This window comes from Kogia breviceps, chromosome 4 (assembly GCF_026419965.1).
Source record: "Kogia breviceps isolate mKogBre1 chromosome 4, mKogBre1 haplotype 1, whole genome shotgun sequence".
Classification (NCBI taxonomy): domain Eukaryota; kingdom Metazoa; phylum Chordata; class Mammalia; order Artiodactyla; family Physeteridae; genus Kogia; species Kogia breviceps.
Window position 1 is genome coordinate 132,590,829 of NC_081313.1, and position 21,251 is coordinate 132,612,079.

The 21,251-nt window shown below is 41.2% G+C and overlaps 1 protein-coding gene across 4 annotated transcripts in view; it reads right to left on the reverse strand.

Moving 5' to 3' along the window:
- Positions 1–21,251, reverse strand: part of THOC3 (THO complex subunit 3) — a 113,840-nt gene that overhangs the window by 80,285 nt on the left and 12,304 nt on the right. For 3 of the 4 annotated variants that reach the window (XR_010840283.1, XR_010840286.1, XR_010840284.1), the window contains exon 6: positions 8,747–8,849. The gene's annotated coding sequence lies outside the window, so the exon portion shown is untranslated. Of the gene's footprint in view, positions 1–7,074; positions 7,141–8,746; positions 8,850–21,251 lie in introns of those variants that run through there. The other variant, XR_010840285.1, reaches the window with a different exon arrangement.

A 21,251-nucleotide genomic window follows, 5' to 3' on the forward strand; every position in this document is an offset into this window, starting at 1 on the left:
TCTATATACCAGAAACAATAAAAAATTTTAAATACCATTTAAAATAGCTTATGGGGAGTTATTATTTAATGAGTAAATAATTCCTATCTGGGATAATGAGTAAGTTCTTGAAATCAATGGTGGTGATGGTTACACAACATTGTGAATGTACTTAATCCCACTTAAAATGTTTAAAATGGTAGATTCTATATTATGTGTATGTTACCACCATAAAAAAATCAAACCTAAGAAAATAAAAAATAAAATAGCATAAAAATGTGATATACTTAGGGTAAATTCTGACCAAAGATGTACAAGACCTGTACACCAAAAACTGAAACATTGCTGAAGAACCTCTAAAAGACCAAAGTAAATGGAATGGTACACCTTGTTATTGGGTCAGAACACTCAATACTTTAACATGTCAATTCTTCCCAGTTTGATCCACATATTCAACACAATCCAAGTGAAAACATCAGGAAGGTTTTTTGTACAAATTTGGTTAAGGAATTCTAAAAGTCATATGGAAATGTAAAGGAGCTAGAATTCACATACACACATACACACACACACACACACACACACACACACACACACACACACACATACCTGAAAAGGAAGAACAAAGTTGGAGAGCTAAGACCATCTGATTTCAAGAATTGTTATAAAGCTACATTAATCAAGACTGTGGGGTATCAGCATGAAGGTAGCCACAAAGATCAATAAAACAGAGGATAGAGTTAAGAAATTGACCCACACATACATGGGTTTTTGACAAAGATGCAAAGAATGCCATGGAGAAAAGACAGTCTTCTCAACAAATGGTGCTGGAGCAACTGGATATCCATATGCAAAAAAACAAACTTGTATCTATGCTTGTCACCATCTACAAAAATTAACTCAGGCCTCTCACCTCTGAGATGGCCCACAATCTGTCTGTGGAGTGTGTTTCTCCCTTGGCCTCTCTCACTTTCCCAGATGAGCCCAGGCCCTGAGGCCACTCTTGCCTTTTGAGATGGTCTGCATTCTTCTATGGAATGTGTATCTCTCTAAATAAATCCACTTCTTACTTATCAAAAAAAAATTAACTCAAAAATGGATCATAAATCTAAATGTAAACCCTAAAACTGCAAAACATCTAGAAGAAAACATAGGAAAAAATCCTTGTGGCCTTGAGTTACACAAAGACTTCTTAGATCTGACATCAAAAGTATGATCTATAAAATAACAAATTGGTAAATTGAACTGTATCAAAAGTAAACATTTCTGCTCTTTGAAAGACACTTTTAAGAAAATGAAACAAGCTATACATACACAGGGAGAAAATATTTGCCAATATATATTTGATAAAGGACCCTCAAAACTCAACAATAAGAAAACAGCTCAATTTTTAAAAACATGGGCAAGACATTTGAACAGACTGTTCACCAAAGAAGATACACAGATGACAAGTAAGCACATGAAGAGATGCTCTACATCATAAGTCATTAGAGAAAATGTTAATTAAAACCACAATGAGACATGCTTTAGAATGGCTTAAACTAAAAAGATTGACTATAACAAGTGTTGACGGAGATGTGGAGGAACTGGAACCCTCAAGCTGGCGAAGTTAAACATACACTTACCATATGATCCAGCCATTCCATTCAAAGTTGTTTCCACTCAAGAGAAAATGAAATATATATATATCCATACAAAGGCATATACACAAATGTTCACAGCAGCCTTGCTTGTCATAGCCAAAAACTGGAAACAATGCAAATGGCCATTAACAAGCCATCCACAAACAAATAGTGATATACCCATGTAATGGCACACTAGTCAACAATAAAAGGAAATGAACCTTCTATATAAGCAACAACATATATGAATCTCAAAATAATTATGTTGTGTGAAAGAAGCCAGACAAAAGAGTACATACTATATGATTCTATCTATCTAAAGCTCTAGGATGTACAAGCTAAATTATAGAGACATAAATCAGAATGGTATTGCTTAGGAGAGGGAGACTTCTAAGAGGGAGTGATTACAAAGGGTCAAGAGGACATACATATGTCCCCATATATCCTTTGGGGACAATGGGTATATGTTCACTATCTTGATTGTGGTAATAGTTTCAAGGGTATATACATATGTCAAAGATTACAGAATTACATACATTAAATTGTGCAGTTTACTATATAAAAAACATACCTCAAACTGATTAACAAATTAAGTCAGAGTGAAACATATTAAATGACACCAGAAGAACACAATCCACAAAATGCAGATTGTGAAAAACTCTACAGGTAAATTGCCCAGTTTCTTCAACTAATAAATTGCAAGAAAAAAGAAAGAGAACCACAAGGAACCTTATGTTAAATAAACCAAAGAGATCTATCAACTAATTATAATAATCCTGATTTGGGGCTGATGCAGATATCCAATTAGAAATGTGAACACTGAGTGGATATTTCATGATATTAAGAAAGAATTTTTAATTTTTTAAGTATAATAATAATGTGTTTACATTTTTTAGAATCTCTTAGAGATTCATACTGAAATACTTATGGATAAAATCACATGATGTCTGAGATTTGCTTCAAAATATTACAGGAGGGGAATAATTGAAACAAGAGTAACCATGAATTGACAACTATCAAAGCCAAATAATGGTTCATTATGCCTGTGTTTCTCAACCTAGTTTTTCATTATCATCCCCCTAAAAGCCTTTTTAGACATTTTCTAATCACTCCTCCATCCCTGAAATTTCAGTATCAAGGATGTACTGTGTATCTGTTTATGTGCAGGGCCCTTTGGAGGACCACACATTGCAATAGTTCAGATTTATTCATCCCCTCCCTAAGAACCAATTTTTGCCACCTTTTGACCCTCCTCTTCATCCTGGTTGAGAATGTATGCATTATACTATTCTGTCTACTTTTGTATATGTTTTTAAGTTTCTATTAAAAACGTTTTTAAATAATTTAATTTTTTAAGAAAGAAGCAAAATATGAAGTATAATCGTTCATCTAAGAAGACAGTGGCCAGGGAAGAATCCATGGAACCAGCTTCTGAGCTGACTAGAACCAGGATTCAAGTAGCACCAAGAGTAACTTGTCAGTTGAGAATCTTGTGGTGACATCTTAAACCACTGAGGAGACTTATGGCTCCCCAATCTATAGAATCCATAGGGAGGGCTGGCTTCAGGGAGGAACTGATCCACTAACTAGATCCAGAGTCTTTGCTCATACCTCCTCCATAATTGTCAACCTCGTCCCAGGACTGGCTTACTTGCTGAGCCCAAGATGGACACTCACTAGGAAGCTATATGCTTCCTAGTTCTTATCCAATAGGAAAGAGAAACTGTGCCCCAGCATTTAGTTAAGGTCCTTAATTCATTCTGACTGAACCAGCTTTGGTACTGCCCATCTCTGGCAATTTCTATAGTGGGGGAATGGAATGTGCTGAGTGGCCTAATCCAGGCCAAGTGGCCCCCTCTGGAGTCATGCGGTGGGGGCACTTGGTGTTTCCAGAGCCACATAGCTCTCTAAATGAAAATCAGGGCTTTGGGAACAAAGAAAGGGAAAAAAATGTCAATAGGACCTCCTATTTTCCTGTTTCTATCTGCATGTCTGTCTAATTCTTTCAGTTCTCAGGGTGAAGAATGTGTCTTTCAGATGATAGTTACACTATACTAAGGGGGTAAACAGGGCTGTTAGCTCCAGTTTTTTTTTAATCCCAGGAAAAGAAGTGATCGCCCTGGTTCGGGTCACATGCTCATGCTTGGCACAATCACTGTGGCCAGAGAGATGGGATACATGCTTGGCAACAAACACCCACCCCGGCCAGGGAGGGTGCTAGATTTACAGCACCTGCTTGGGTAGACAAGATAACAGGAGTCCTCTCAAAGGTAATTACAAGGCAGGGTTGTTGTGACAACGTACATGAGGTTTCCTTTCCTCTTTGGCAGTGTGTCTGTAATAGCTTATTTCTTTCCCAACCCCTACCCCATCCTGCTCCAAATCTGCCAAACTGAAGAGATCTCAGAAAAAAATAAAACAAAAACCCTTGGGTGAGTTCTGTCTAAGCAAGTTCTGGCTCCCCATGTACATCTCTCTCATTTAGAATAAATAGATCAGAGCAGAAGGTGTTTTGGGTGTGCCACCACGTCCCTGAGACTCAGATTCCTCACCTGTCAGATGGGGTTAGTAACAGTCCCTATCTCAGAAAGTAATTGTGTATGATGGGAACTGAGTTGATGCATGTAAAACAGTTCTGAGCATACAATAGGCACTTAATAAATGGTAACTACTACGTTCCATTCCGTACTTTTAAACAAAACAGTCAAAAGGGAATCTCACTAAAAATAAATTGTCCAAGAATGTTCCAAAGCCTCCCCCACGGCCAGGAAAAGACCATATCACTTTTTTCCCAGGAAGCACCTGTCCCTGGTGTGTCACCCTCCAGTGTCCCCACCTGCAACTCTGCACACCCAGGCTGAGCCCCCTCCACCCAGTTTCTCGAGCTCGGATCTGCACATTTGCCTCCCACCACCTCCCTCCCCACCCTCCAGTCATCTGTGCTGCCCACCCTGGCAAGCTGTCTCCCTAACACCTCACCTACTCACGGCTTCATTATTTTATTCCCCACCTTTATTTCTCACTCAGTTAGGAAGGTGGGAGCAGGGAGAATCACACAAGACAGGAGACCTCAGGAACTGGCTGGAACTAGTCCCTGCCCCCTGGTGCCATGTCCTCCTCTACCCACAACTCCCATAATCCACCCTCTGGCCCTCTGGTGCCCCCCTCTTTCTCCCCACCCCTCTCCCATCACCTTCACACCGAGTAACAAGTACTCTCTAGTCCCCACCTCTTTCCCCTCCCCCTCCACTTCCCAAGGTTCCTCATAAAGTCAGCCTAAATTCCAGACCCTCAACTCCAGCAAAAAGCCCAATTCTGTCCGGCAGGATGCATTAGCTGGAAGACACATTCCCATTCTCTGAAGTGGGTTGGGGGAGGGTGCTGTAGGAAAACCACGCACTGAAACCCGTGACCCTCTCCTGCTCCAGGCTCTTTAGTCCTGTGACCTTGAGCCCACCTATTTATTCCCTTTTCCCCAAAAATACTTTAAAAAATATAACAATACCAAGCCTTACTTCATGTGTCTCTTTCCCCTCCTGGGAACTACAAGGGCAGCACAGTGTAGCGGGGATGTGGCTTAATCCTTTATAGACTGTGTGACTTTGGACAAGTTTCTTCACCTCTCTGAGGCTCAGTTCCCTTATCTGTAAAATGGGGATGATCTGACACCCATCTCACAGGCTTGCTTTGAGGAGCAAAGCAATCATAGGATGATGGGAACACACTTTGTCAAGCTGTTGGTTGTTACAAAGGAAGCTTGCTTCAAAGGAGGGTTTTGAAAGAAACATAATAGAATAAAAAGGTAAAGGACACTTCTGCTTCCAGCAAGATGAAGAATGGAACAGATTTACTATCGCATCTGACACAACCAAAAAATAAAACCCCCTGAAAAACAAAAAACATGGAACAACAGTTTTCAAGACAGTGGGCGTAAGGCAACAAGGGATAATGATTCCTGTGAGAGGTAGAAAACGAATGAAGTGAGCCCTACGATTGCCCTACCTCACTGCCTGGAGACAGAATCCAGGCTCTGGTGCAGAGAGTGGGAAGGAAGGCAGAGGTTGGTAAACAACTTGAGTTGAGGAGACAAAGCTGAGAGCTGGGAGAGACTAGGGTGTCTTCAGTATGCAGTGCAGAATACCCGAAAGGAGAGAGAACCCAGAAAGAGAACTCTGGACGTCCCTGGAGCCTTTTGCAGCGTGCAGAGCAGTGCAGGCAAGCACTGCTTGCATGAGAAAACTACCTGAGGCCCAGGAAAGCACATCCAGAGGATTAGAGGGACAGGTCCCAGTCCTCACATGGGGATGGGAGGACCTGTTCCTACCAGCCAGACTACAGAGCCCGGGTAGAACACTCACAGTCTTGCCTTCATAATGAGGAATGATTAACCCTTCACTCTACATGCTCTGCTCCCATTAGCAAATCTTGAAAGCAAGATACAAAAAATAAACTACTAATTTAGCTGCTTTCCAAAGTAAAGCTCAAGAATATTTTTAGAAATATTAATATAGCCAGCAACCAACAAGGTAAACTTCACAGTGTTTGACATCTAACAAGACGTTAATAGGCATGAAAAGAGGCAGGAAAATATGACCCAAAATAAGGAGAAAAATCAATTAAAACCAACCTAGAATTGACACAGCTATTAGAATTAGCAAAGACATTAAAACAATTAATATATTTTAATATAGTATAATAATTGCATTATAATATATATTTTAATATAATACTACATTATAATATATTATATTATATATTTAAAACATTCCATATTCCAAAACGTTAACTGGAGCCATGGAAGATATATTTTTTAAAAGACCCCAATTTTTAGGGAATTTTTAGAGATGAAAATTACAATGTCTGAGATGAAAAATATACTGGGTGGGATTAACAGCAAATTAGTTATCGCAGAAGCAAATATGCCTGAAATTAAAACACACAGAGAAAAAATAAATTTCAATAATTAAAAAAGTACTAGTAAACTATGGAACGACTGAAAAAGCCCTAATATATATGCAGCTGGAGTTTGTGAAGAAGGGGGTGGACAGAAAAATAGTTAAAAAAATGACATCCAAAATGTTCTAAATTTGATGAGAATATAAGCCCACAGATTCAAGAAGCTCAACAAACGCCAAGAACTAGAAACAGCAAGAAAACTACACCAGGACATATCATAATAAAATTGCTCAAAACCAGTAAACAAGAGAAAATCTGAAAACAGAGAGAGAAAAAGCATGTTGCATACAGAAGAACAAAGATAAGAATAACACAGACTTCTCATCAGCAACAATGCAGGCAAGAAGACAGACTATGGGGCAACACATTTAAAGTACTAAAGGGAAAAATAGTAAACCTAGATGTATACCTTGTTGTTGGGTCAGAGTACTCAATATTATTAACATGTCAGTTCTCCCCAAATTGATCCATACATTCAACACAATCCACATCAAAATATCAGAAAGCTTTTTGTACAAACAGGCTAGCTGGTTCTGAAATTCATATGGGGAATGCAAAGGAGCTAGAATCCACACACACAACTCTGAAAAAGAAGAACAAAGTTGGAGGGCTAAGACCACCTGATTTCAAGAATTATTATAAACCTATACTAATCAGGACAGTGTAGTATCAGCATCAAAGTAGCCACATAGATCAGAGGAACAGCAGAGAGTGCTGAGAAATTGGCCCACGCATATATGGGTTTTTGACAAAGGTGAAAAGGAAATGTAGTGTAGAAAAGATAGCCGTCTCAACAAGTGGTGCTGTAACAACTGGATATCCATATGCAAAAAACAAAACAAAACAAAACAAAAAACAAAATGCAGTGGTTTCCAAATGCCCAAAGGGTGACATTCTGGCTCCAGGTATGGTATTCAAGGTCCTTTTAAAAGAAGCTTTGACATCCTCTCTTGACTATTAGCCAGCCAGTTCACTCCTAGAAGGAGTCATCAAATAATCAAATAAAATGACTCCTTCTAGGAGTGAACTAGCTGGCTAATAGTCAAGAGAGGATGTCAGAGAGTGGCATGGACATATATACACTACCAAATGTAGGGTGGATAGCTAGTGGGAAGCAGCCACATAGCACAGGGAGATCAGCTCAGTGCTCTGTGACCACCTAGAGGGGTGAGATAGGGAGGGAGGGAGGTAGGGAGATGCAAGAGGGAAGAGATATGGGAACATATGTATATGTATAACTGATTCACTTTGTTGTAAAGCAGAAACTAACACACCATTGTAAAGCAATTATACTCCAATAAAGATGTTAAAGAAAATTAGATAACCTAGATTTTAAAAAAAAGAAGAAAGGAATTCCTCTCCCTCCTAAACCCTCCAGGCATCCTCATGCCTTTGCTGTTGTTCCTTTGGCCCAGAAGCTTCTTTCCTGTCTTCCCTACTGGAGACTCCTATCCAAAGTGCAGCTCTTTTTCCACCCTCAGAATGATGCCTTCTCAGAAATAGGCAGAACAGAAAGTCTCCTTTTGTGTACAAACAGAGCCCTTTATACATACCTTAGAGGCAGCTTTCTATGTGTCTTCCTCCACAATAGGTGAAAGCCTCAAGAGCAAAATTTTTACTTATTTTGGTCCCTAGCACCAGCCCAGGACCTGGGGCTTTATAGAGGCATTGATGGCTAAATGAATGGATAAAGAAATAAGAAGATGTATTCATGGATGGATGGAGAGAGAAGTAGACTGATGGAAAGATGAATAGAGGATGCATGGATGGATGGATGGATGGATGGATGAAGAGATCATAAGCAGTACAAGGGCAGAGATTGTTTCTTATTCAACTCATTTTCACAGTGTCCAGAATATAGGGTCTGGAACATAGTAATAGATATTCAATATATGTTACTGAAGGAGAGAATGAATGATTGAAGGACCAGGTTATTGTGGTAAAAGTTTTGGACTAAGAGTCAGAAGACCTGATTTCCATCTCTATTCATATCTTGAAGTCATCTATGTGAAGATGAGCAACTTAACATCTTCAATTTGCTCTCCTGCAAAATGGGTAGACTGGATTAAATGATTTCTAAGGTCTTTTCCAAACACTTTTGTGTTCCCTGATTTGAAGCTGTGCAAATATAAGATGATGCTATGGAATGGGAGGAGGGGCCACATTAGAGCAAATGTGTGTTTACTTACAGTTTGTCCTAATGCAGAGCTGATCCCAGATCTCTGCCAGCAACGGGGGAGAAGAGTTAACACACTCCAGATGAGATTCTGTTCAAACTGTCTGGCTGAAAGCCTGTGGTGGAAATGAAAGACAGGCTGAGAGGAGAGCCTGAGGGGTAATTAAAAGAGAAACATGAACCTCCATGAGCCTGTACCCAGCCCAAGTTGAAAGGAAGGTGGAAAGTGTCAGGCTGCACAAAGCCTCCCAGTGCCCTTGGCTGCTGGCCAAATATCCAGAAGGATGGTTGTTTGTTCACAGAGCATGTGGTCTGTCCTGCCAGAGTCTCTCCTGGACTCCTGGTGTGCTCTGAGGTAATAATTGTACTGAGAATGCATCTATCATTAGTTATAGAACAATATGTGCCAGGCACTGTCTATATATCACCTCATCACTTCTCCCAGTAACACTAATCTTTACTTCATGGAGAATAACGTAGTAAGTGGCAGATTGAGGACTTGAACCCAGGGCGGTTTGGCTGCTTGTCTCTGGACAGGTGCCCTGGAATTGGTCAGGTAACAATCCAGAGACTTCAGATTTCATTTACCTTTTAAAATTAAGGTATAATTGACATATAACATTGTATTGATTTCAGGTGTAAAACATAATGATTCAATATTTGTATACATTGCAAATTGATCTTCACAATAAGTCTAGTTAACATCTGCCACCATACATAGTTACAATTTTTTTCTTGTGATGAACTTTTGAGAGCCACTCTCTTAGAAACATTCAAATATGCAATACACTGTTGCTAACTATAGTCACCATGCTGTACATTACATTCCAGGACTCACTTATTTTATAACTGAAAGTTTGTACATTTTGACCTTCAGCCATCTCTCCCACTCCCCCACCCCCTTCCTCTGGCAACCACCAATCTGTTCTCTGTATCTATAAGCTTGGTTTGGGGTTTATTTTTTAGATTCCTCATATAAGTGAGATCATACAGTGTTTGTCTTCCTCTATCTGACTTATTTCATTTAGCATAATGCCCTCAAGGTCCATCCATGTTGTGGAAATGGCATATTTCATTCTTTTCTATGGCTGAATTATATTGTATATATGGTGTATATATACACCACATTTCTTTATCTATTCATCCATCAGTGAACACTTAGGTTGTTTCCATATCTTGGCTATTGTAAAAAATGCTGCAGTGAACATGGGGTACAGGTGCCTTTTTGAGTTAGTGTTTTCATTTCCTTATATTAAATACCCAGAAGCTGATTTGCTGGATCACAGACTTCAGACTTCATGCCACACCAAGTTGCAGTGACACATGCTGGTAACTGCCTGGTGCCTTTGCAGTGTGCTTTCCCACTGGTTCAAGCCCACAATGCTGGACCATCACTCCCATTTTGTAGATGGGGACATTGAGACTCCGACTGACAAGTGAAGTGACCCAGTCAAGGTCACACAACTTGTAAATGGTGGAACTGGGATTCCATCCCTGGGAACTGGAGTGTCAAGCCAGGACTGTTAACTGGTGGATTATTCTGTTCCCATGCGGTAGCTGTACTGGACATCTGTGCATTTTGCATAAACATCAATTCTTCCTCCCTCTGTTGACTTCATCTGAATTTTCTTTGGGGAATCACACCCACCACAACCCACCATCACCACCTCAGTCCATGTGATTTGGGCAGCACTGATATGCCCTGTACTCTCCCCACTCCATGCAGGGTGGACAGATGATCCCCTCTGGCCACAGTGAATACATATGACCAAAGATGTCCAACGAGAATTTCTTTTCTACTTAAAGCAGTCAGAGCCGAGTGTCTTTCACTCACGCCTAAGAGCCTCCAAGTCAATACTGGTCCATCATCAGACTAAATTTTCCTCATTTGTTTCCTTGGCTGTTCACCCATTAGACCCAGGTCACTTGAGGGCAGAGACTGTCTGAAAGCCATCACTGTATCTCAGTGCCCGATTCCAACCACGCCTGATGAATACTTGTTGGATGAGTGAGACTCCAACTTGATTCAATGGTCCTTTGTTGAAGTTGGAGGCATATTGGACCCAAGAAGTCCGAATTCTCCAGCCCACCCCACCCTTCCATCCTTCTCCTCCACCATCTTTCAAGGCCTAATTCAAAGCCTGACTCCTCTGAAACTGGCCCCCAGCCTCCTCCCCACTCCAAAGATGCTCTCAGCTCCATCAGGACCTCCATGGAATATATCTGCCTTGTGCAGTAAATTAACACCCTGACCTCTCCTATTCCACTGAGAAGTCCTGAGGACAGGGTTCAAAATGGAGTCATTTATGTATCAAGCCAGCACCTGGCACCCTCCAGGGCTCAGAAAATATTTTCCTCGATCCAAGGGCTCATTTCATTCAACAAACATTTGTCGACCCCTAGTATATGCCAGGTACTGAGAATACAGAGGTGACTGCAGCATGATGGTTAAAAATGATGATGATAATAAGAGCCAACACTTACTGAGCTATTACTTTGTGCCAGGCAATGATCTAAGCACTTACATGTATTAATTCATTTAACCCTCAGAGCAAGATAGTATGGTAGCTATTATCATTATACCCATTTTACAAATGAGGAAACTAAGACTCAGATGTCAAAGAACTTGCCCAATCAAGGTCACAGAGATGGTAGGTGACAGAGCCAGGATCTGAACTCAGGCAATCTGGTCCCAAATCCATGCTCTTAACTGGTCCACTATGCTGTGGGGTCATGAGTACTTAAAAGGCTGTTTTGTCATAAGCCTGGCCTTCTCCTTCCTAAGGTCTATATACCCCACTTCTGGAAAGAGCTGGGTTAAAAGTAGAATTGACAGTGCCCGACACTGCTGACAGAAAGAGTTTGGATTTTGGAGTTAGACACACTGGTTTCAATTTCCACCAGCACCAATCTTTGGCCCCATGTATCCTATTGTAAGTTCTCCAAGTCTCAGTTTCTTCAGAATGAATAACACCTCATGCACAGTTATTAGGGTTGAAAGAGCTGATATGTGAAAATCAGTTAGCACAGGGCCTGGCTCACAGTCAGTAAGTGCAAGCTGCTGTCACTGGTACCTTTTGTGATCCTCATGGAATAAAGCAATTCATCAATGGACAGGGCTTGGCACAAGGTACACCTTCTAATATTATAAACATGCTTCCAGTATTTTTCCTTCCCTCACTACATTCTATGACCTTGAAAGAGCACCCACATATCTCTGAAATGATTCAACCAGTGCCGTTTACCAGCCTTCAAAATGGATTAAAGATTTGGAATTCCCTTTATTTCTCCACTCACAGGATCAAAGGGTGCAGGCAAGGGCTGGGGAGTGGGGGAGAAAAGCAAGATGGAACAGGCCCCAAGTTTTGAACTGGCAGAAGAGCAACGGCGGTTCAAACTAGGCTCTGCTGAGCTGCAGGGCACAGCCCTCCATGTTCTGCTCTGCCTGTGCCCTTGAGAAATAAACACAGCTGCCAGAATGTGGGATGCTTCAGCCATGGCTAATCCCAGGCCACAAGACAAGCAGCCACTGAGAGGTGCCCTGCGATGCAAAGTGTTTTCCAAAAACGTCAGCAAGTACACAGAGCAAGGAGGCAGGAGACAGTGCAGTGCAAATAAATACACAATTAGGCTTCAGGATAGGAATAAAGGCTGCATGCACAGATCCGCGCCACCCTTCTGCCTTCCTTTTGCAGCCTTGGCTCCACTGCCCCCTAGTGGCCAGACAGGGACCAGCAGGCAGGTTTTAACCTAGAGCCAAGTCCAAGAACACAGGGCTTGGAGCCTCTGAAAGAACGCCTCCTTTCTACCCCTCAGCCACTGGCTTGGTCCAGCCCCTCCTTCAGCTCTCTCTTGTGCTTCTGCAACACCCTCCTCACTGGTATTAATAAAAATAATAAAAACAACCTACTGAACGCTGACTGCAGGCACTGTGCTAAGTACTTGCATACATTGTCTCACTGAATTCTTACAACCACCTTTGGAATTGGGTAGTATCCCATTTACAGATGAGGAAACTGAGGCTCACACGGGTTAGAGAACTTAGGCAAGGCCATATGGCCAACTATATGTGGAAGATCTAAACTTTAAACTCAGCAGCACCCTGGGCCAGGCCCTACATATATATTATATATAATGGCTTCAATAGCAGCAGCAGCATCCCCTAGGAATGTCAGAAACTCAAATTCTCAGAACCCTGACCCCTTATAGGGAACTAAAAACTCTGGAGATGGGAGCTAGGAATGTGTGTTTTAACACGCTATATGTACCCTCAGCACCAAGCCCAGGCGTGGCACAGGGTGGATGTTGAGTGTCTCAGTGAACGAATCTTCTTGTCCTTCATGTGTTATTCCCTTCAGTTCATTAAGCCAAATCTTGTCTTCTCTGGTTTCTGTCCATCAGCATCATGACAACTATGCGATGAAGCTCCAGACGGATCCCAATGTTGATAACAATCTTCAAAGAATCCCAAACCTTTTCATCTGTGTGGTTGTGAAGGTACATCTAGACTGGGCTGAACCTAAACACTTGGGATGCTGGACCCATATGCAGGGTATAACACAGTGGAAGAATATGGGCTTCAAACTAATATACTGACCGAGTGACCGTAGGCAAGTTCCCTAACCTCCCTGAACCTCAGTTTTCATCTGTAAAAATGGGTCCAAGGTACAGTTGTCTGATTTTTCCTACTCCCTTGTACAAGGTCCAGCACTCAGAGGAAGCTCAGACATTTGGTCAATCCAACAAAGATTCCTTTCTACAAAGTGTACAAGAGGGCCTCTCCTCTACTACATGTTTAACACAGCACCTCAGCTGCCATTTTGGAGACACAGTCTATCATAAACACCCGGTAAATCATCATAGGCCTGGCCATCTTCAACCCGAACCCCATGGTGATATCTCATTTCAGGAAAGAAACTTTTCTCCAAGTTGACTTTAATCCCACTCTGGGTACAGTTGATGACCAGGTACAAATTGGTCTGTGCCCTGCCCTGTCTCCTTTGGTCCTCAAAGACAACCTGAGATATTTTGACAGATTCTTTGCTGTATCTGTGCCATTGCCTGACCTGTAGTAACTTTACCAAGAAGGAAAAGGGAAACAAGATGAGTTTAGCAACTTGTTCCTGGCAAATCCACGGGGACCCCAGTGATGTCCGACTGCATTCCAGTCAGGGCAAGTTCTACCCAGTGACTCTGTGCTATGACAGTGCTGGTCAGATGAGCATGCTTTCATGCTCTGCCTGCTTCTCCCTAAAGAATAAAAGACAAAAATGCTGGATTCCTTGAAGTTCAACAGCTTGTGGTTCCATGTCAGCAACAATTTCAAACATGTGAACTGCTAGTAAATTTGCAAACACTGGCTGAATACTTCTCAGCTTAGTGTCCCTAAACATTAACAAAGGGCTGTAGTTCAAAAATGGGTTTGTTTTTTTTTTGGTTGTGGGTCTTAGTTGTGGCAGGCGGGCTCCCCAGTTGTGGCTCACAAGCTCCTTAGTTGTGGAATGCAAACTATTAGTTGTGGCATGCATGTGGCATCTAGTTCCCATACCGGGGATCGAACTCAGGCCCCCTGCATTGGGAGCACGGAGTCTTAACCACTGCACCATGAGGAAAGTCCCCCAAAATGGGTTTTTAAAATGTGTTAAATATTCATTTTCTCCAAATTCCAGCCAATCCAACCTCCACTTTTTTGCACAAAATGTGACGAGCTTAGGAGACAAGGAAAGCTTTGTTAGGTACGAGGGTTTATATAGCACACAGATGTGGTATTAACACCTACATAGCAACAGTAGCTACTTACTGAACATCCACAATGTGCCAGGCATTTGACACATGCTAATTTATTTACCCTTCATAAGCTGTACTGCCATTATGGACATTACAAAGATAAGCAAACCAAAGTTATGGAGGCAAAGCAATTTGACCAAAGTCTCCCAGTTAGTGGTGGCAGAACAAGGATTTCCACCTCTATCAGACTCTGCCCTACTCATCCAGCCACACTACCAACCAGTCCAAACTGAAATTATCCAGACACCCTCCCTTCCTTTTCTCCCCAAGCTCATCTCACATTCCACCTGACCCTCTCCACATCCCAGGACCCTGCCGCCACCTTGGCTTTGCTCCAATCTGCAGCACGCCTTCTCCCACGCCCTCTGCCTGATATTCACACCCTCCATATTCAAGACTTGCACTGCGTCCACCTACTCTCCATCCAATCCCTTCCCAGAAACCTCAGCTAACAAGAGCTTTACCTGCCTCCTGCTCTTCCTTCCCCCGTTCGTACACACAGTCCTGGCTTCTGCTCCACTTGTTCACAGGCACACGTATCCATCATGGGCCCCAACAGATGCCACAGATAGCAGATCTAACATTTCTCCTCTGGACCTCCCACCATGCCCAGGGTGTGATGGATAAGTCTCCTCCCTGCACAGCACCTACTCCTGGAATGATGAACTGGCTAGCTCAGCTGTGGCATTTAAAGCTGAGAAAGCTGGTGGACTCCATGGCCTGTCTCTGCAGGCAGCCCATGTTTTCATTAGAAGCTACTCCTCCTCACGTGTCAGTGGTGTATGAAGCATCTCTATGTGCCAGGTGCTGTGCTAGACACTTCACAAACCCTTTAATCTCTTTTAATTCTCCTAAAGACCCAAGGAGTAGAGGATTAATCATCCCCACTTTATGGATAAGGAAAGTGAGTTCAGATCAATCACTGCTGGAGCCGGGATTCAAATCCCGTTCTGCTCAAGTGTGAAGCAGCCTTATTTCCAGTGCAGAACAGTGTCAGAGGCAGGAAAGAAGGTGCAACATTACCTACATATGGGATTCCTGAGGGTGCACTGCACTTCCATGTGTACGCGCTCTACTCCTTCTAAAGATAGGGCTTTCCTCTTAATTCCATCTGTGGGCTTTTCTCCCTCCAACGAAGGTAGACGTTTCAGGATCCCTTTCGTGACTAAAATTCTTGGAGAGTAGAAAACAAACACCTTTGAAGATAAAAGGGCTTAAGGGTGTAAGGGGAATGACCCGGAAGTTATTCCTGGTCTTTCTCAACTAAGCCCCCCCAACCAGCCCATCTCTCTCACACACACACACACACACACACACACACTCTCTCTCTCTCTCTCTCTCTCTCTCTCTCTCTCTCTGGGAACTCCTAGAATCAGCCTCTTCCTGATCCACCCTCTGGTACTCCACACCTCAGTCTCCTGAACAAGGAAAGCATGGCCCGTTCCTGCCTTCACCTGCTCCTTGGGTCTAACCAGGACTCCCTGCTCTAGCCTCCCAACACTCTGCCAGGAACCTCCCCATTCCCCCCTGACCACCACACACACACACACACACACCATCACACACACACACACACACCATCACACAACCCACCACTTCTGCACAGCCTTACCCTAACATATTAGGGTGGAGGGAACAACCCTCAAGGCACACACATACAACTCACGCAAGCTTAACACTTGGTAGGTTTCATCTTTCCCTGCATCTCATGCTGTACAGAATCCAGGATCTCAGCATAGAGACACCATAATCTTAACCTGATCTGTCATTCTAGTCAACTCAGCAATGGGTCATCAGCACAGCAAATCCAACTTTCCCTGCCAACCAAAGTCTAGCTCTGAGCTGACGTCACCCTTCACTTCTGGCTTGCTAGTGTAGTAACTATATCACTTGCCTGGACTGACCGAATCATCAGATACGATTCTGTGTGGCATTCTTCCTTCTCTAACTAGAAAATTCACTCAAACCATAGGGATCCCAAATCTGGGACATATGTCATTTTTCCAGGAGGCACCAGACTTCCGAGCCCCTCCACAGCTCTGAAGCCAAGGCACAGAGGTGTCAGCTAGGCCTTGACAGTCAGTGATGTCTGCCATAAGCTGAAGTTCTTCCCTCACAGAGATGCGTCTTCCTGTTGCCACAAGTGTCCCACTAGCTGAAAGCATCAAATCTTTTCGTGTACAAGTGGTAAGTTGAGTGGATCATTACTTTACACAAACCCAGAGGGAAAAATCCACATGGGTGGAAGAGAGAACTGATCAAATATCAAGGATCTAGACCAAACCCGTAGCACGTGGTTCCAGCGCTAAGTGGGGATACACAGAGAAACACAGCAGCAACCACAGGAATGACAGATAATTGCAAAAACAAGAAACAATGCACTAAAGTTTACTCCCAGTGACATGAACAACACTGAACTTCTTACATAATGAGGTGGCAAGTTGGTTTGCAACTAAAAACACCATTCTACAGGGAAGGTGGAAGCAGAGGCTGTTCTGGGCTGCAGGAAACACTACTGGGCCTGCTGGTGGGGCTCAATCGATCACTCACTAACCTGGGCCAAGAGTTAACTTCTTAGAGCCAAGGTTTACTCATCTGTAAAATGGGAAGGGCAAATGGAAATAGAATAGCCATTGCAATTGAAGGCATATGGGCCTTTAAGCAAACCTAGATCTCAATATGGTCACTTAATGAGTAACACTGAGTTTTACTCCCTGAGGTAGTAAAATGGTAATAATACCCAACCTCAGAAGGCTATTGCAAAAATTGAGTGAAGTGCTCATTATAGTACCAAACACACAGGGAATATCCAATAATTAAAAACACGTATTGAGTTAGTGTTTTATATACTGCCAAACATGGTGCTGAGTACCATGTATGCTTTATCTTGTCATTTTTTTTTTGATGTGGACCATTTTTAAAGTCTTTATTGAATTTGTTACAATATTGCTTCTGTTTTTTTTATGTTTTGGTTTTTTGGCCCTGAGGTATGTGGGATCTTGGCTCCCGGACCAGGGATCAAACCTACACCCCCTACATTGGAAGGAGAAGTCTTAACCACTGGACTGCCAGGGAAGTCCCTATCTTGTCATACTTGATTTGTCTACCCTTCAAGACTTTTATAAAGATAAACATGTTTTTATATAAAAATAAGAGCATAGGAAAATTCCTAGAAAGATATACACAAAAATGATTATCTCCTGGTGTTAGGAATATGAGCTCTTTTTGCTTAACTGCTTTTTCCAAAATTTTCTACAAACATCACTTACTGAGGTATACTTTGATTTGGTTTTTCCTTTTTAATGCCAAAATACATTAAAATACAATGAAATTAAGATATTGCTCACAGGTAACAACCCCCTATATGAGCCATTTCTTTTGGAGGTCAGAGCTAATAAAAGCTTTGCCTTCCCTGAGGAGCTGCCATGTGCTTATTTTAATAAGAATTACCTGACTTAGCCCCTTCTCCACTTAGCCACCAGGGAGTACAGAGCCAACATTTTAGTTCAGTCATTCAATTTAGGTCCTTATTCTTTGCATATTTCTATTTTAATTCCCCATCTTGACTTCCTATTCTAATTTACATGTTCTATCCTGATTTTGTATTTATTTATATTTTACTACTTTTCTCAATGTTTATTATAAAGTTGTGGCCTACAAATCTTTGTAGAATGAGGCCAGACACATGTAACATAAACAACTGATGACTCAGAGTCATCAAAGTGCTACTGTCCATGCATTTCATGCTGCATTTCACAGAGTTCTTGGTTAGGACATTAAATGATAGAATTACAAACTTTAAATTCTATCTGAAATTTCTTTTTAAATGTAGAACTACAACACCTCCCTAAAATAACATAAGAAAGATCCACCAGAGGGCAGACAGCAGAAGCAAGAAGAACTACAATCATGCAGCCTGTGGAACAAAAACCACATTCACAGAAAGACAAGACAATATGAAAAGGCAGAGGGCTATGTACCAGATGAAGGAACAAAAGAAAACCCCAGAAAACCAACTAAATGGAGATAGGCAACCCTCCAGAAAAAGAACTCAGAATAATGATAGTGAAGATGATCTAGGACCTCAGAAAAAGAATGGAGGCAAAGACTGAGAAGATGCCAGATATGTTTAACAAAGACCTAGAAGAATTAAAGACAAACAAACAGAGATGAACAATACAATAACTGAAATGCAAAATATACTAGAAGGAATCAATAGCAGAATAACTGAGGCAGAAGAATGGATAAGTGACCTGGAAGACAGAATGGTGGAATTCACTGCTGTGGAACAGAAAAGAAAAAAGAATGAAAAGAAATGAAGACACTCTAAGAGACCTCTGGGACAATAATAAATGCAACAACATTCGCATTATAGGGGTCCCAGAAGGAGAAGAGATAAAGGATCCGAGAAAATATTTGAAGAGATTATAGTCGAAAACTTCCGTAACATGGGAAAGGAAATAGCCACCCAAGTCCAGAAAGAGCAGAGAGTCCCATACAGGATAAACCCAAGGAGAAACACGCCAAGATGCATAGTAATCAAATTGGCAAAAATTAAAGACAAAGAAAAGTTATTGAAAGCAGAAATGGAAAAATGACAAATAACATACAAGGGAACTCCCATAAGGTTAACAGCTGATTTCTCAGCAGAAACTGTACAAGCCAGAAGGGAGTGGCATGACATATTTAAAGTGATGAAAGGGAAGAACCTACATCCAAGAGTACTCTACCCAGCAAGCATCTCATTCAGATTTGATGGAGAAATCAAAAGCTTTACAGACAAACAAAAGCTAAGAGAATTCAGCACCACGAAAGCAGCTCTACAACAAATGTTAAAGGAACTTCTCTAAGTAGGAAACACAAGAGAAGAAAAGGACCTACAAAAACAAGCCCAAAACAATTAACAAAATGGTAATAGGAACATACATATTGATAATTACCTTAAACGTGAATGGATTAAATGCTCAAACCAAAAGACACAGGCTCGCTGAGTAGATACAAAAATGAGACCCATATATATGCTGTCTACAAGAGACCCACTTCAGACCTAGGGACACATACAGACTGTAAGTGAGGGGATGGAAAAAGATATTCCATGCAAATGGAAATCAAAAGAAAGCTGGGATAGCAATACTCATATCAGATAAAATAGACTTTAAAATAAAGAATGTTACAAGAGACAAGGAAGGACACTACGTAATTAACAAGGGATCAATCCAAGAAGATATAACAATTATAAATATATATGCACCCAACATAGGAGCACCTCAATACATAAGGCAACTGCTAACAGCTATAAAAGAGGAAATCGACAGTAACACAGTAATAGTGGGGGACTTTAACACCTCACTTACACCAATGGACAGATCATCCAAACAGAAAATTAATAAGAAAACACAACCTTAAAATGACACAACAGGCCAGATAGATTTAATTGATATTTACAGGACATTCCATCCAAAAACAGCAGATTACACTTTCTTCTCAAGTGTGCATGGAACATTCTCCAGAACAGACCACATCTTGGGTCACAAAGCAAGCCTCAGTAAATTTAAGAAAACTGAAATCATATCAAGCATCTTTTCTGACCACAACACTATGAGATTAGAAATCAATTACAGGAAAAATGTAAAAAACACAAACACATGGAGGCTAAACAATACGTTACTAAATAGCTAAGAGATCACTGAAGAAATCAAAGAGGATATCAAAAAAATACCTAGAGACAAATGACAATTAAAACACAACAATCCAAAACCTATGGGATGCAGCAAAAGCAGTTCCAAGAGGGAAGTTTATAACTATACAATCCTAACTCAAAAAACAACAAACACCTCAAATAAACAGTCTAACTTTACACCTAAAAGAACTAGAGAATGAAGAACAAAGCCCAAAGTTAGTAGAAGTAAAGAAATCATAAAGATCAGAGCAGAAATAAATGAAATAGAAACAAAGAAAACAAAAGCAAAGGTCAATAAAACTAAAAGTTGGTTCTTTGAGAAGATAAACAAAATTGATAAACCATTAGCCAGACTCATCAAGAAAAAGAGGGAGAGGACTCAAATCATTAAAATTAGAAATGAAAAAGGAGAAGTTACAACAGACACTGCAAAAATACTAAGCATCCAAAGAGACTACTACAAGCAACTCTATGCCAATGAAATGGACAACCTGGAAGAAATGGACAAATTCTTAGAAAGGTATAACCTTCCAAGACTGAACCAGGAAGAAATAGAAAATATGAACAGACCAATCACAAGTAATGAAATTGAAACTGTGATTAAAAATCTTCCAACAAACAAAAGTCCAGGAACAGATGGCTTCACAGGTGAATTCTATCAAACACTTAGAGAAGAGCTAACACCCATCCATCTCAAACTCTTCCAAAAAATTGCAGAGGAAAGAACACTCCCAAACTCATTCTATGAGGCCACCATCACCCTTATACCAAAACCAGACAAAGATACTACAAAAAAAGAAAATTACAGACCAATATCACTGATTAATATAGATGCAAAAATCCTCAACAAAATACTAGCAAATAGAATCCAATAAGACATTAAAAGGATCATACACCATGATCAAGTGGGATTTATCCCAGGGATGCAAGGATTCTTCAATATATGCAAATCAATCAATGTGATACACCATACTAACAAACTGAAGAAAAACCATATGATCATCTCAATAGATGCAGAAAAAGCTTTTGACAAAATTCAATACCCATTTAT